Raw genomic sequence first — 14,425 nt, forward strand, 5'->3', positions numbered from 1 at the left:
GAAAGCAATTTCTTTTATTCCTGAAAATAAGTTGTACATATTTATAAGAAAGTACAAGCTTATTTTTTTATATATATATATATAATATAATATATATATATATATATATATATATATATATATATATATATATTCACTGAAAAAACCATAGGTTTCAGGGGCGTTATAGTTAGCTGGACATTTCCCTCATACAAAACCCTAGAAATTCCCCTGTTATAGTTAGTTCAGCAAACTATAACTCGCACCCCCGCAATGCACTGCTGATGATGTCACATATTACATCACTCATGACATGGTCAGTGACATCACTGATGACATCACTGATGACATCTGAAATGACATCACTGATGACATCACTGATGACATCACTGATGACGTCATCCAGTGAGTGTGTGTTTCTGTAAATTTTAAATATGCTTAATATATATATAGGGAAAAACCTATGGAAGAATGAGTGGGTGTATAAGTGTGTGAATGGATGATTTAGTAGGTGCGTGACTGACTGAAGAAGTGAGTCATTAAACGTATCTTACTGCAGACTAGTGACTAAACTGTATGAATGTTTGTATCTGTCTGTCTGTTGGTGTATAAGCGGCTGCATTGTTTTGTGAATAGCTATATGAGTGTATCTATGGGTTATTGATTGGTTGTCTGAGTATCTGTTTGGGTGCCTGAGTGTTTGTGTGGGTGGGGTGTGTGACTCTGTGCATACATGTGTGAGTGGGTAATTCTATGGATGCATGGTTTTAAGAGTGCATCTGTGATGGACTGTATGGTTGGGTGAGTGTATTTATGGGTGTGTTAGTGATTGAATGTATATCTCAGTGGTATATGTGTGAGTAACTACATATGTGAAAGGCAGTATATATGTGTGTAAGAGTATATAAGTGGGTATATGTGAGAGTGTGTGATTGTGAGAGTGGCTGTATGGATGAGTGTGTGCTTGTATCAGTGATTGTATAAGAGCGTAAGAATGTGGTACTATTTTTATGAGTAAGTGAACTTGTGTGTGTATAACTGCATAGGTGAGTAAATGGGAGTGTGATTAATTATTTGCATGACTGACTAGGTGTGAGAGTACCTCTATGGATGATTGGTGGTGTGTGAGTGTCTATGTAGGTGTATAAATGCATATGATAGTCCTGTGCTGAGTGACTTTAAGTATGAGTGACTGTACAGGTGAGTGAGTGGATATGTGTGTAGATCTAAGAGTCAATGAGTGGGTATGTAGTTATTGGTATTGGAGTATCTATGGTTTTGAGAATGGACGTCTGAAATTTTGATTGAGTATATCAAAGGGTGTGAGAAGATGCACTCATTTATCACATGGATGACGTCATCAGTGATGTCATCAGTGATGTCATTTCAGATGTCATCAGTGATGTCACTGACCATGTAATGAGTGATGTAATATGTAACGTCATCAGCAGTGCATTGCGGGGGCGCGAGTTATAGTTAGCTGAACTAACTATAACAGGGGAATTTCTAGGGTTTTGTATGAGGGAAATGTCCAGCTAACTATAATGCCCCTGAAACCTATGGTTTTTTCAGTGAATTTCTTAGGTTTTTTAAATGCCAATTCCTAACTATAACGCCCCTGAAACCTATGGTTTTTTTCAGTGAATTTCAAAGGTTTTTTAAATGCTAATTCCTAACTATATCAGGCCTGAAACCTATGGTTTTTTCAGTGAATTTCAAAGGTTTTCTAAATGACAATTTAGAATAAATTAATTGTTAGACTGATTTATTTTATACTGACTTACTACATTTTTTAAACTATTTATTTTTAGATATATTATTTTTAATTACATTATAATTACATTATACATTACAATACAAAATACTTTCTCAGAATGAATTACTTTAGTTTAAATACTTGGCAAATAGGCAACAGACTTTTAAGTACAGTAGTTATAGTTGTTGCAATGGGCAACACAATTTCAAACACAAAGCAACATTGAGCTCAATGTGAATTTCTAGTTAAATGCAATTAGTTACTTTATGGATTACTTTTCTAACCACAAGACTGGATCCTAGATTCAGTCCTTGGACATTTCCTGTAAACAGTTGAGTAAAAGCGCTTTGGTTACAGTAGTGATTTTTAAGGAATATTATTGTATTTTAAAAGTTGACACTTAGAAACTTTTTCCCATAGAATCACCAATGTTATCCTATGGCAGAAAATTTGCTTAGCAGGTAAGTAGTGTTATCGTTACTTTTTCTTACTCAGTGGTGGATCCTGGATCCAGCACTGGCCAACCCCCTGTAAACAGTTGAAAGAATGTGTATAAGTCATACAGACGATTTTTTAGGAATATTTTTAGTTTGTGAAAATAGACACTTAGAAACTTTTATGGTGAAAACCACACAATGGATTCCTATGGAAGGAAATACAAGTTACTGGTAAGTACGCTTAGAATTACTTTTCATGGTCAGTGCTGAGCTAAATGATGCAGTCCTGGGTTCTCTCCTGATAACAGGTGAGTAAATCGGAATTCGTAGTTCGGCTGATTTTAGAGGAATATTTGTACGTTTCAAAAATGGACACTTTGAAAATTTTCTGGTGAAAACCACACAATGGATTCCTATGGAAGGAAATACAAGTTACTGGTAAGTACGCTTAGAATTACTTTTCAGGGTCAGTGCTGGGCTAAAAGATGCAGCACTGGGTTCTCTCCTGATTACAGGTGAGTAAATCAGAATTCGTAGTTCGGCTGATTTTAGAGGAATATTTGTACAATGGTGAAGGAAGGGGGAGGGGCCAGAGGTGACGTGTGCAAACTCGCCTTGTGGCACGTTTTAAGTTGGGGAATTAATTCCTCTTCAATCCTGAGGTCCCCTGGGGGCCAACTAGCCCACCAGGTACCTCCAGTATCCGGGGGGTGGCGGTCCCCGGGGCTGCGGGGGGGCCATGAGCCCCCCCGCATACATTAACATAAGCCCTGGGGAGTGGTGGTCCCCGGGGCTGGGGGGCACCTCTGGGCCCCCATTATAAAACCATATTGCCCCCGGGACTTGGCCCCCCCGGGGGCTAAATCTAAACAAAGCGCGGCAGCCCGCTCTTCGGTTTTTTTTCTGTTAGCGGGATGCGCAGACCCTACGCGCATCCCGCGATTTAAAAAAATATATATTATTTTTTGGGCCTTGGGGGTCCTTGTGGGACCCCCTGAGCATGCCTAGGGGTTCAGGGTGTTTCTACCCTGCCCCCTTGTTGCGTTTTGCATCTTTGTTTTTGTGCTTTCTTGTGCCTCGGTTCTACCGAGGCACAAGATGGCTGCCAACACTTCCTGATTCAGAGTGTTGGCAGCCAAATAGCATTCAGCTCGTGCTCGCGAGGGTTCGGGGAGGCTGCGCAAAGGATCCGCAGCCATAGATATCACTAACTTTTTTACCTTAATTTTCTCTACTGAACAGATTCACACCATTTATGCAAAAGGCATGAGTCTGAACTGAGGACTACCTCTTTGCCAAATTTGGTGTCATTCCGTTCAGCGGTTCGGGCTGTAGCTGCGACAACAGATCCTACGGGAAATTGCATGGGGAAAACGCGTTTTGGGACCCTCCTTTTTTCTCGGCCCCCGCTTGATGAATCACCGCAAACTTTCGGGGTAGGAGCGGAGCAGAGCTGGCCAAAAGTTTGGAAAATTTTGCGAAGATTCGTCAATCGGCGCCAAAGATATTCCCAATAGAATGTTGCAGATTTCCTATGGAAAATAGGTCCTAACTATAACTATCTACTGGCGACCGCCAGTAGATGATTATATATATATATATAATCACAGCTGCCGTCAGTTGAACAGGATCAGCTGCTCTCCCACCAATGGGAGCACCGCAATAATAAATGAAGGAGGGAGACGGTACCCTCTAGTTGCAATGGCGTCTGAGGAAGGCCGCTCTGGCCGAAATGCATAACGCTGCGCAATGGGTGAATAAAGGACTCCTGAAAGAATCCCCGCTGTGTCCTTGGGTCATTCTGAAACGAGTGGTCTCTCCTGTGATATTTTCCTCACAAGCCAGAAGTGCGGTACAAGGACCCGCCCCGTCAAGAGTCCCGGATATTACTGGCATCTTTGTTGTGGCTACCAAGGGATTGGTGTTTACCGGGACCGCCACGAGAACGGATCAAACCTAAGGCTGCTGTCAGAAGGCAGACCGTGACTGCACGGGAGAGAGGACTCACTGCAGTGCTCTCTTCGGCCCGATTTGTTCTGAACTTGAGGCTGGGGCGTTGGGGACCCGAGGGAGCCTTGACACTTTTATTTTAGGAGGGTTCCTGCAACTACACGGCCCCCCCTTCACACGGAATTGCAGCACAAAAGTTGAACTTACCTTCCTGTCAACGCATTTGCCATGTTAGTGCATTCTGGGAGTTGCGGTCTCGCATGTGATCACAGCTGCCGTCAGTTGAACAGGATCAGCTGCTCTCCCACCAATGGGAGCACCGCAATAATAAATGAAGGAGGGAGACGGTACCCTCTAGTTGCAATGGCGTCTGAGGAAGGCCGCTCTGGCCGAAATGCATAACGCTGCGCAATGGGTGAATAAAGGACTCCTGAAAGAATCCCCGCTGTGTCCTTGGGTCATTCTGAAACGAGTGGTCTCTCCTGTGATATTTTCCGCACAAGCCAGAAGTGCGGTACAAGGACCCGCCCCGTCAAGAGTCCCGGATATTACTGGCATCTTTGTTGTGGCTACCAAGGGATTGGTGTTTACCGGGACCGCCACGAGAACGGATCAAACCTAAGGCTGCTGTCAGAAGGCAGACCGTGACTGCACGGGAGAGAGGACTCACTGCAGTGCTCTCTTCGGCCCAATTTGTTCTGAACTTGAGGCTGGGGCGTTGGGGACCCGAGGGAGCCTTGACACTTTTATTTTAGGAGGGTTCCTGCAACTACACGGCCCCCCCTTCACACGGAATTGCAGCACAAAAGTTGAACTTACCTTCCTGTCAACGCATTTGCCATGTTAGTGCATTCTGGGAGTTGCGGTCTCGCATGTGATCACAGCTGCCGTCAGTTGAACAGGATCATCTGCTCTCCCACCAATGGGAGCACAGCAATAATAAATGAAGGAGGGAGACGGTACCCTCTAGTTGCAATGGCGTCTGAGGAAGGCTGCTCTGGCCAAAATGCATAACGCTGCTCAATGGGTGAATAAAGGACTCCTGAAAGAATCCCCGCTGTGTCCTTGGGTCATTCTGAAACGAGTGGTCTCTCCTGTGATATTTTCCGCACAAGCCAGAAGTGCGGTACAAGGACCCGCCCCGTCAAGAGTCCCGGATATTACTGGCATCTTTGTTGTGGCTACCAAGGGATTGGTGTTTACCGGGACCGCCACGAGAACGGATCAAACCTAAGGCTGCTGTCGGAAGGCAGACCATGACTGCACGGGAGAGAGGACTCACTGCAGTGCTCTCTTCGGCCCGATTTGTTCTGAACTTGAGGCTGGGGCGTTGGGGACCCGAGGGAGCCTTGACACTTTTATTTTAGGAGGGTTCCTGCAACTACACGGCCCCCCCTTCACACGGAATTGCAGCACAAAAGTTGAACTTACCTTCCTGTCAACGCATTTGCCATGTTAGTGCATTCTGGGAGTTGCGGTCTCGCATGTGATCACAGCTGCCGTCAGTTGAACAGGATCAGCTGCTCTCCCACCAATGGGAGCACCGCAATAATAAATGAAGGAGGGAGACGGTACCCTCTAGTTGCAATGGCGTCTGAGGAATGCCGCTCTGGCCGAAATGCATAACGCTGCGCAATGGGTGAATAAATGACTCCTGAAAGAATCCCCGCTGTGTCCTTGGGTCATTCTGAAACGAGTGGTCTCTCCTGTGATATTTTCCGCACAAGCCAGAAGTGCGGTACAAGGACCCGCCCCGTCAAGAGTCCCGGATATTACTGGCATCTTTGTTGTGGCTACCAAGGGATTGGTGTTTACCGGGACCGCCACGAGAACGGATCAAACCTAAGGCTGCTGTCAGAAGGCAGACCGTGACTGCACGGGAGAGAGGACTCACTGCAGTGCTCTCTTCGGCCCGATTTGTTCTGAACTTGAGGCTGGGGCGTTGGGGACCCGAGGGAGCCTTGACACTTTTATTTTAGGAGGGTTCCTGCAACTACACGGCCCCCCCTTCACAAGGAATTGCAGCACAAAAGTTGAACTTACCTTCCTGTCAACGCATTTGCCATGTTAGTGCATTCTGGGAGTTGCGGTCTCGCATGTGATCACAGCTGCCGTCAGTTGAACAAGATCAGCTGCTCTCCCACCAATGGGAGCACCGCAATAATAAATGAAGGAGGGAGACGGTACCCTCTAGTTGCAATGGCGTCTGAGGAAGGCCGCTCTGGTCGAAATGCATAACGCTGCGCAATGGGTGAATAAAGGACTCCTGAAAGAATCCCCGCTGTGTCCTTGGGTCATTCTGAAACGAGTGGTCTCTCCTGTGATATATATATATATTTATTCATATATATATATATATATATATATATATATATATATATATATATATATATATATATATATATATTATCTACTGGCGGTCGCCAGTAGATAGTTATAGTTAGGACCCTGTTTCCATAGGAAATCCGCAACATTCTATTTGGAATAACTTTGGCGCCGGTCGACGAATCCTCGCGAAATTTTCAGAATAGGTGGGACGCTACGCCGCTCCTACCCTGAAAGTCTCGGGGGGATTCGTCAAGCGGGGGCTGAGAAAAAAGGGGGGTCCCAAAACACGTTTTTCCCATGCATTTTTCCATAGGACCTTTAGACATAGCTACAGCCCGAACGGCTGAACAGAGTTACTTGAAATTTGGCAGAGAGCTAGTCCTCAGGTCAAGGAAGTGCCTTTTGTAGGTTTGGTGTAAATCTGTTCAGTAGATCCTGAGAAAATAGCATTTAAATCAATATATATATATCTGTGGCAGCTTACGGTGCGCTTACCGTGCGCTTACGGTAAGCTTACCGTACGCATACGGTGCCGTGCACGAGCGCGATTCTGATTGGCTGTTAGATCTAAGTAAACATTCGAATCGGTCGAAACCAGGAAGAGGCGGCCGCCATTTTCTCTCTCGCACTCTGAGTGGGGCAGCAAAAACAAAGGCAAAAAACATCTAAAGGGGCTGTGTATACAGCTCCTAACCACCTAGCATTGATGAAGGTGTCCCCAAAGAACCCCCAAGGCCAAAAATTTAATTTTATTTTTTTTCGAAAAATCGCCGATTACGCTTACCGTACGCGTACGGTAAAAATTATTTTTAAAAAAAAATTATCCACACTCTCCCCACCCCGTGTGCAAATAGTGCCCGAAGGCGCACCTTTTAAGATTACCTTTCACAACGAAGCGTATAATATGTCCTCCATGTGCGCATGGTGCGCGAAGCGCATCGTGCGTACATGGCCCATCCAGCGTAACGTGGGCACGCGGTGCGCGTAGCGCACCGCGTGCCCACCGTGCGTGCACGGCACTAACTGTGTAAAGTGGGCGCGCAGTGCGTTAACTGGGCGCGCACGCCACGAATGGCGTAAAGTAACTTAGCATTTAAAAAAACGTACAAATTCACTGAAAAAACCATAGGTTTCACACACGTTATAGTTAGGAATTAGCATTTAAAAAACCTTGCAAATTCACTGAAAAAACCATAGGTTTCACACATGTTATAGTTAGCGGAAATTTTACTGATAAAAAACCAATGAAATTCCCCCGTTATAGTTAGTGCAGGCAACTATAACTCACGCGACCGCAATCTTCTGCTGATGACATATGTGTCTTTATGAAAAAAAAATATTTGTAATATATGTATAGCTAAAAATGTATGGAAGAAGACATGGGCAAATAAGTGTCTAAATACAGTATTAGCATCAGCAGAGGATTGCGGTCGCGTGAGTTATAGTTGCCTGCACTAACTATAACGGGGGAATTTCATTGGTTTTTTATCAGTAAAATTTCCGCTAACTATAACATGTGTGAAACCTATGGTTTTTTCAGTGAATATATATATATTCAGGACGCCCGCACTCTGGAACCTTGTAAGAATGTATTTAGTCAACAGAGCCCAGTCTGTCACACCAACGCGTTACCAAAATCGACATATATAAATTTATGCGTAAATTAAAATTAACCAAAATTCATGCCTTAAGGAAACATCACAATCCAAACACAGAGGTTCAAGATAACATCCAACAAACTCAAAGCGACCTATTGTTGACGAAAGAGGAAATACCACACTTAAAAAATCTATATGATCTAGCAAATGAATTTGAAAATGGTCAGACTACAGAGATTGAAACACTTCAATATCTTGGTATTGATACGAAACAACATGAGCCAAGTGGATTAAAACAAAAATCTAAATACTGTCCACAGTTATCGCCAGGCAACAGAATTGACTCTTTTTTTAGAAATTATCATGAACGAAATTGACAAACTCGAAAAAACAAGAAATAACAAAATCAGGGAAAATACTTCAACGAAAGAAAATCAAGCAATTCGAAATCTGGCAAAAAATCCTAAGATAATCATCAAGCCCGCAGACAAGGGTGGTAATATTGTGATTCTAAATACAAGCGACTACAAGGAAGAAGCATACCGACAATTAAATGATGTCCGAAAATATACCAAACTGAATAATAATCCAATGCACAAAATGATTGAGGACATAAAGAACCACCTTAATGAATGGCACGAACACAAACTAATCAACACTGAGGATAAAAAGTTTTGACTGAAGGAGAGTCCTACAATTCCCACCATATATTTCCTGCCAAAGATCCACAAAACACTGATAAATCCACCAGGAAGACCAATTGTATCATCCCGTGACTCTCTGTATGAGAACATATCATCATACATAGACCGTTACCTTGCACCCTTGGTAAAAAACGTATCCTCTTACATCCAGGACACAAGCAGCTTCCTGCGGATCTTGTCCAACACATCATGGAATCCAGAATACCTCATGGTAACCATAGACGTAGTGTCATTGTACACATCAATTGAACATACTATTGGATTGAACGCATGTGCATATTTCTTGAGACAAAAAAGTATACACGAACTAGAACACTCAGCCATGTTGCTTACCATGATTGAAATATGCTTAAACAATAATATCTTCTTTTTCAATCATGAACTATACCACCAACAATGTGGTTGTGCTATGGGCATTTCCTTCTCACCCAACTATGCCAACCTCACAATGGGTTGGTGGGAGAAGGAAATAGCCTGGGGCCCACAGAACAACGAGGCCCTGGACAAAATTGCTTTGTGGTCACGCTATATCGATGACCTGTTCCTAATTTGGAACGGGAACAAAGATGAATTTATGCAATATTTTAACACACTTAACAATAATGACATTGGACTTTCCTTTACTTGCAACACAAGCTGTCATAAAATTGATTTCCTTGACATATCGGTATATATTGAGAATGGTCAAATCGAAACCACACTTTTCAGGAAAAAAACAGCCACAAACAGCATCCTGCATGCAGAAAGTTTCCACCCCAAGGCCTTATTGAAAAGCATGCCTTGCAGCGAATTCATTCGCATGAAAAGAAACTGCTCAAAAAATGAGGATGCAAACAAAGAAATTCTCAATTGTGCCATGAGATTACATAAACGCGAATACAAAATGAGAGATCTCAACAAAAGTATGGACAAAGTTAAAAATATGAACCGAACAGACATTCTTGTAAAAAACATCCACATCCAGATAAGGAGAACATCATCCAAACAGCACCACGATTAATAATGTCATATAGCAAAGAATCCTTCAAAATCAAACAAATTTTCCAAAACTATTGGCCAATCTTACAACAAGATCATGACTTAGTGGAAATCATTGGTACACAACCCTCAATCTCATATAGGAAGGCACCCTCCATCAGAGATCTCACCACGCAAAGTCATTTCCAAACTAAGAAAAATGAAGGACAAAACTGGCTTGCAACAGAACAGATCGGCTTCAGGAAATGCAACAACTGCAAAGCCTGTAAAATTGGGAAAAACATGAAAACAATCACGGATCCAGAAGGAAACATCATTCATATTGATCACAAAATTACATGTACAACTAAATTCGTAATATACGTGATCCAATGCGATTGTGGCATAATGTACATTGGCAGTACCATCTGCATGCTCAAAAAGCACATTTTAGAACACATTAGAGCAGTAAAAAACAAAGACCTGAGCTATGCAACTGCCAAACACATACTAACTTGCCAGGAAGGAAATTGGAGAAACATGTCATTCTTTGCCATTGACACAATAGAAAGTCATGAAAGGATGGGTGATCGACAAAGAAAACTGCGACAACTTGAATCGAAGTACATCATCAGACTGCGAACTAAAAACCTGAGAGGGATGAATCTGGATGAAGAACTTTATGTCCATCTCTGATACGTATCCACCAACACACACAATTGGACATTTCTATCACCTTCATTAACATTTGAAATAACATTGCATTCACAGAAACTAATGAACATCAAAGAACTTAACTTCATGAGCTATCGCTCTTAGGACTGCATTCTTTGATTACTGCTTTGGAATGCACGTGTTCATCTTATCTATTCAGAACCCCTTTTGACACATGTTAGTATATACTCATGGTAAATGTACTATACATCTAAGTAGTCTTCATTTTTCATTTCCAAATCTGGTCACTAAAACCAGCCTATCATTTAAATTGAATTGCAAATTGGTCACGTATACCAGTTAATTTGCCAATGTGTTTGACATGAGTGCGTCTTTTTCGCAAAACAAATCTAAACCTATTATTTGTTTTTCACTGTCACTGGGTTTTCTGTTTAATAATAATTAGGACTACATATCCAGGAATTCCATGGGGTTATTGCAAACCTTGTACACACAGGAAATGATATATAACAGGTATAGGAAGTAATACCACCTACCGTGAGCAAGGCCGAAAAGGCTGAAATGCGTTGGTGTGACAGACTGGGCTCTGTTGACTAAATAAATTCTTACAAGGTTCCAGAGTGCGGGCGTCCTTTGTTTTGAACATTATTCCTGGCCATTGGCTTGGCCCAACATCCGCACCCGACGTTGAGCGATCCGGATTAAGCCACAGTGAAGGAAAAAAAAAAAACAAATATATATATATATATATATATATATATATATATTCAAACAAACTCGGCACAGTCCCCACCAGAGTATCCACGACTCAGAGGGGGTCCACAGTTGTTTCCTTTAAGGTACTTTTATTCTTTAAACACCATCAGTGCAAAACATGAAGGGATGGTCAATATTATATATTATTATATATATATCCTTCGTTCGACTGAAAGAAATCACACGAGCCCTTAGTGGCAAAGAGGGGGTCTGTGGTTCAGAGTCAGTCGTGCTCCGCTTGAACACAAAACCAGGATCCCAACAAACGACCACGGTGGGCCAAACAAGGGCACAGACTCCAGCTAAAGAAGATTTATTGTCTTAGGATGACACGTTTTGTCTTGATCACGCGCTAGGGGGAAGGCAGAATTTGGGACAATTCCGTGTTCTCGGCGGAACGCTAAATTACCCAAATTCCGCAAGCAGAATAGAATTTGCCGCCCAGGTCTAGTGAGTATGTGTTAGTATCTGTATGAGTAAGTGAGTTGGTGTGTGTGTAGATGTATGGGTGAGTAGGTGGCTGTGTGATTAACTGTATGGGTTAGTGAGTAAGAGTGTGAGTTGTGGATATGTTAGTGGCTATATTAGTGAGTAACTGTGTGTATGAGTAGCTGTATGGGTGAGTGAGTAGATGTGTGTGTAAGTACTGGTATGGGTCTGTGAATGGTTTTGTGAATGGTTGTTTGGCTGCCTGCATTGTGAGTGAGTTAGTTGCTGTATAGGTTAGTGAATGCATATGTGAGTGGCTGTATAAGTGACTGAGTGTGTGCATGGCTGTGTCGGTGAGTGAATGGATGTGTCATTGGTATATGGGTGAGTAACTGCATATTTGAAAGGCAATTAGGTATGTGTTGGAGTATGTAAGTGACTGTATGTATGAGTGAGTGATTGTGAGTGGTTTTATGTGTTAGTGACTGTATAGGTGAGTAAGTATCTGTACAGTTAGCATCTGTATGAATAAGTGAGTGGGTATAAGTATAACTGTATAGGTGAGTCAGTAGCTGTGTGATTGACTCTGGGTGAGCCCTATGGATGACTGACAGTCTGTGAGTGTCTGTATGGGTGTATGAGTGGATATATCAGTGGCTGTATTAGTGAGTGGGTGTATGAGTGGTTGTATGGATGACTGAGTGGATGTGTGTGTAGACTATTCAATCAGTGAGTGGGTGTGTAAGTTCTGTAAGGGGTGTGTTATGCTTTTGAGAATCGTAGTGCTGAAGTTGGAGTGGGTGTATGGAAGGTTATGTTGGGGTGTGAGTAGATGCATCAGTGATTCTGTGGATCATGTCATCAGTGATGTCATTTGAGATGCCATGAGTGATGTCATGACTGAAGTCACTGACCATGAGTGATGTAATATGTGAGGTCATAAGCCGTGCATTGCAGGGATGTGAGTTATAGTTAGCTCAGCTAACTATAACTGCTGAATTTCTCTGGTTTTAAATGAGTGAAATGTCAGCCTAACTATAACATCTCTGTAACCTTTGTTTTTTTTAATAAGTTTCTAAGTTATTTTTAATTCCATTTCCTAATTATAATGTCCCTGTAACCTTTGGATTTTTATGTGAATTTCTGTGTTTTTTCAAAATCTATTTCTTAACTATAACGTCCCACTAAACGTATATTTTCAGTGAATTTCTAAGGTTTTTTTTTTCTAGGATACCTTTGCAGAACTGATGTTGCTTTTCCATCACACTGTCTTGCTGTACTCTAATATATGCCAAAGACAGAAATTAAAGTGGTCTAATCAATTTTGTCCACAGATTGATAAAACAGGAAACATGTTAATAAAATAGTTTCAGCTTTCCTCAGAGAACATAACACAGGTTCTATCTACAACAACAGTCTGTGTTTTGACAATCATGGAATATATAGAGGTGATGGGGTTCACTTTAAAGACGAAGGGAGCAGGGTGTTTCTAGGCAACCTGAAACTTTGCATACAGTCTGATATGTAACTATCCTATACACACTCTCAACACAAAGGCTCTTGTCAGAGCCACCCAACAGCCCAAAATGCTGTTCATTTTCTAGTAAAAAGATTTTTTGGGCAATTTTTTTAATTTGCGGCGACGTAACGATGATCACCATTGCGAAATCGTAAAGCAAATGCAAACATTCAATGACCACCACCACATTAAAAAATTATAACTTAAAAAATTAATTCTAACTATTACAATACACACATTACTAACTTAAAGAACATGTTTGTACACATATATTTGTAGTAACATTTTAAAAAACTTTGTTTGTACCCTACTTCCTGTATTCGCGATGACATCGAGAGTCGGGATGACTTTGGTAACTGCAACCATCGCAACTTTTTTAAGCGGTGCAAAACACATATATGTACACATTTTACAGTACTTTAAACGTTAGGGGTGTATTACTGCACTGTTTAGAATAATATTTTTGTAGGGAGTTTGTATAAAAAACATTTAAACTGATTTTTCGTTTTCAGCCGCGCTCACCGTGAATACGTCATGAAATAATTAAACAAATGAAGACATTCAATAGCCACCACCACATTCAAAACTTATAACTGTGAAATGGATTATAACCAACACACTAAACACATTACTATCTAAATGACTGTATAATAGTATGTACGACTTTCTTAAAATCTCTATAACACAGCACATAACTTTTTTTGTGTAATCTATGACTGCATGCATCACGATATCACTAAGTCTCTCATTAACTGTACAAGTATTTGAGAAAATCTGTGAGATGGTGCATCAGTCTATCAATACTTCTGTAACTAAATGCGTGAATGCCCCAGTAAATCTAAGAGTGGGTGCATCAGCATCACAGTGGGTCTGTGATTGGTTGCCTAAGACTCTCACGCAATCTGTGAGTAGGTGCATGAGTGCCTTTGTCTATATGTAAGTAAGTATATGACTAACTGGATCTGTGAGCGGATACATGAGTTTCTAAGTAGGTGACTGAGTGAGTGAGTGGCTGCATGAGTTTCTGAGTAGATCTGGGAGTGAGTGCATGAGTCTCTCAGTGGGTCTATGACAGGTAGTGTGAGTGTCTGAGTGGTTCTGTAAGTGGGTGCGTGGGTCTCTGAGTGCAACTGTGATTGGGCACATGCGTTTTTGAGTTTATAACTGATTGAGTGGCTGTATGAGTGACTATATGGGTGTGCGAGTGTCTTAGTGGGTCCATGAGTGAATGTATAAGTGTCTGAGTGGTTCTGTGAGTGGGTGTATTAGTGCCTCAATGGTTCTGTGAGTGAGAGCATAAGTCTCTGAGTGGGTGAGTGAATTGGTGGTTGCATGAG

Source organism: Triturus cristatus, chromosome 9 (genome assembly GCF_964204655.1).
Source record: "Triturus cristatus chromosome 9, aTriCri1.1, whole genome shotgun sequence".
NCBI lineage: Eukaryota > Metazoa > Chordata > Amphibia > Caudata > Salamandridae > Triturus > Triturus cristatus.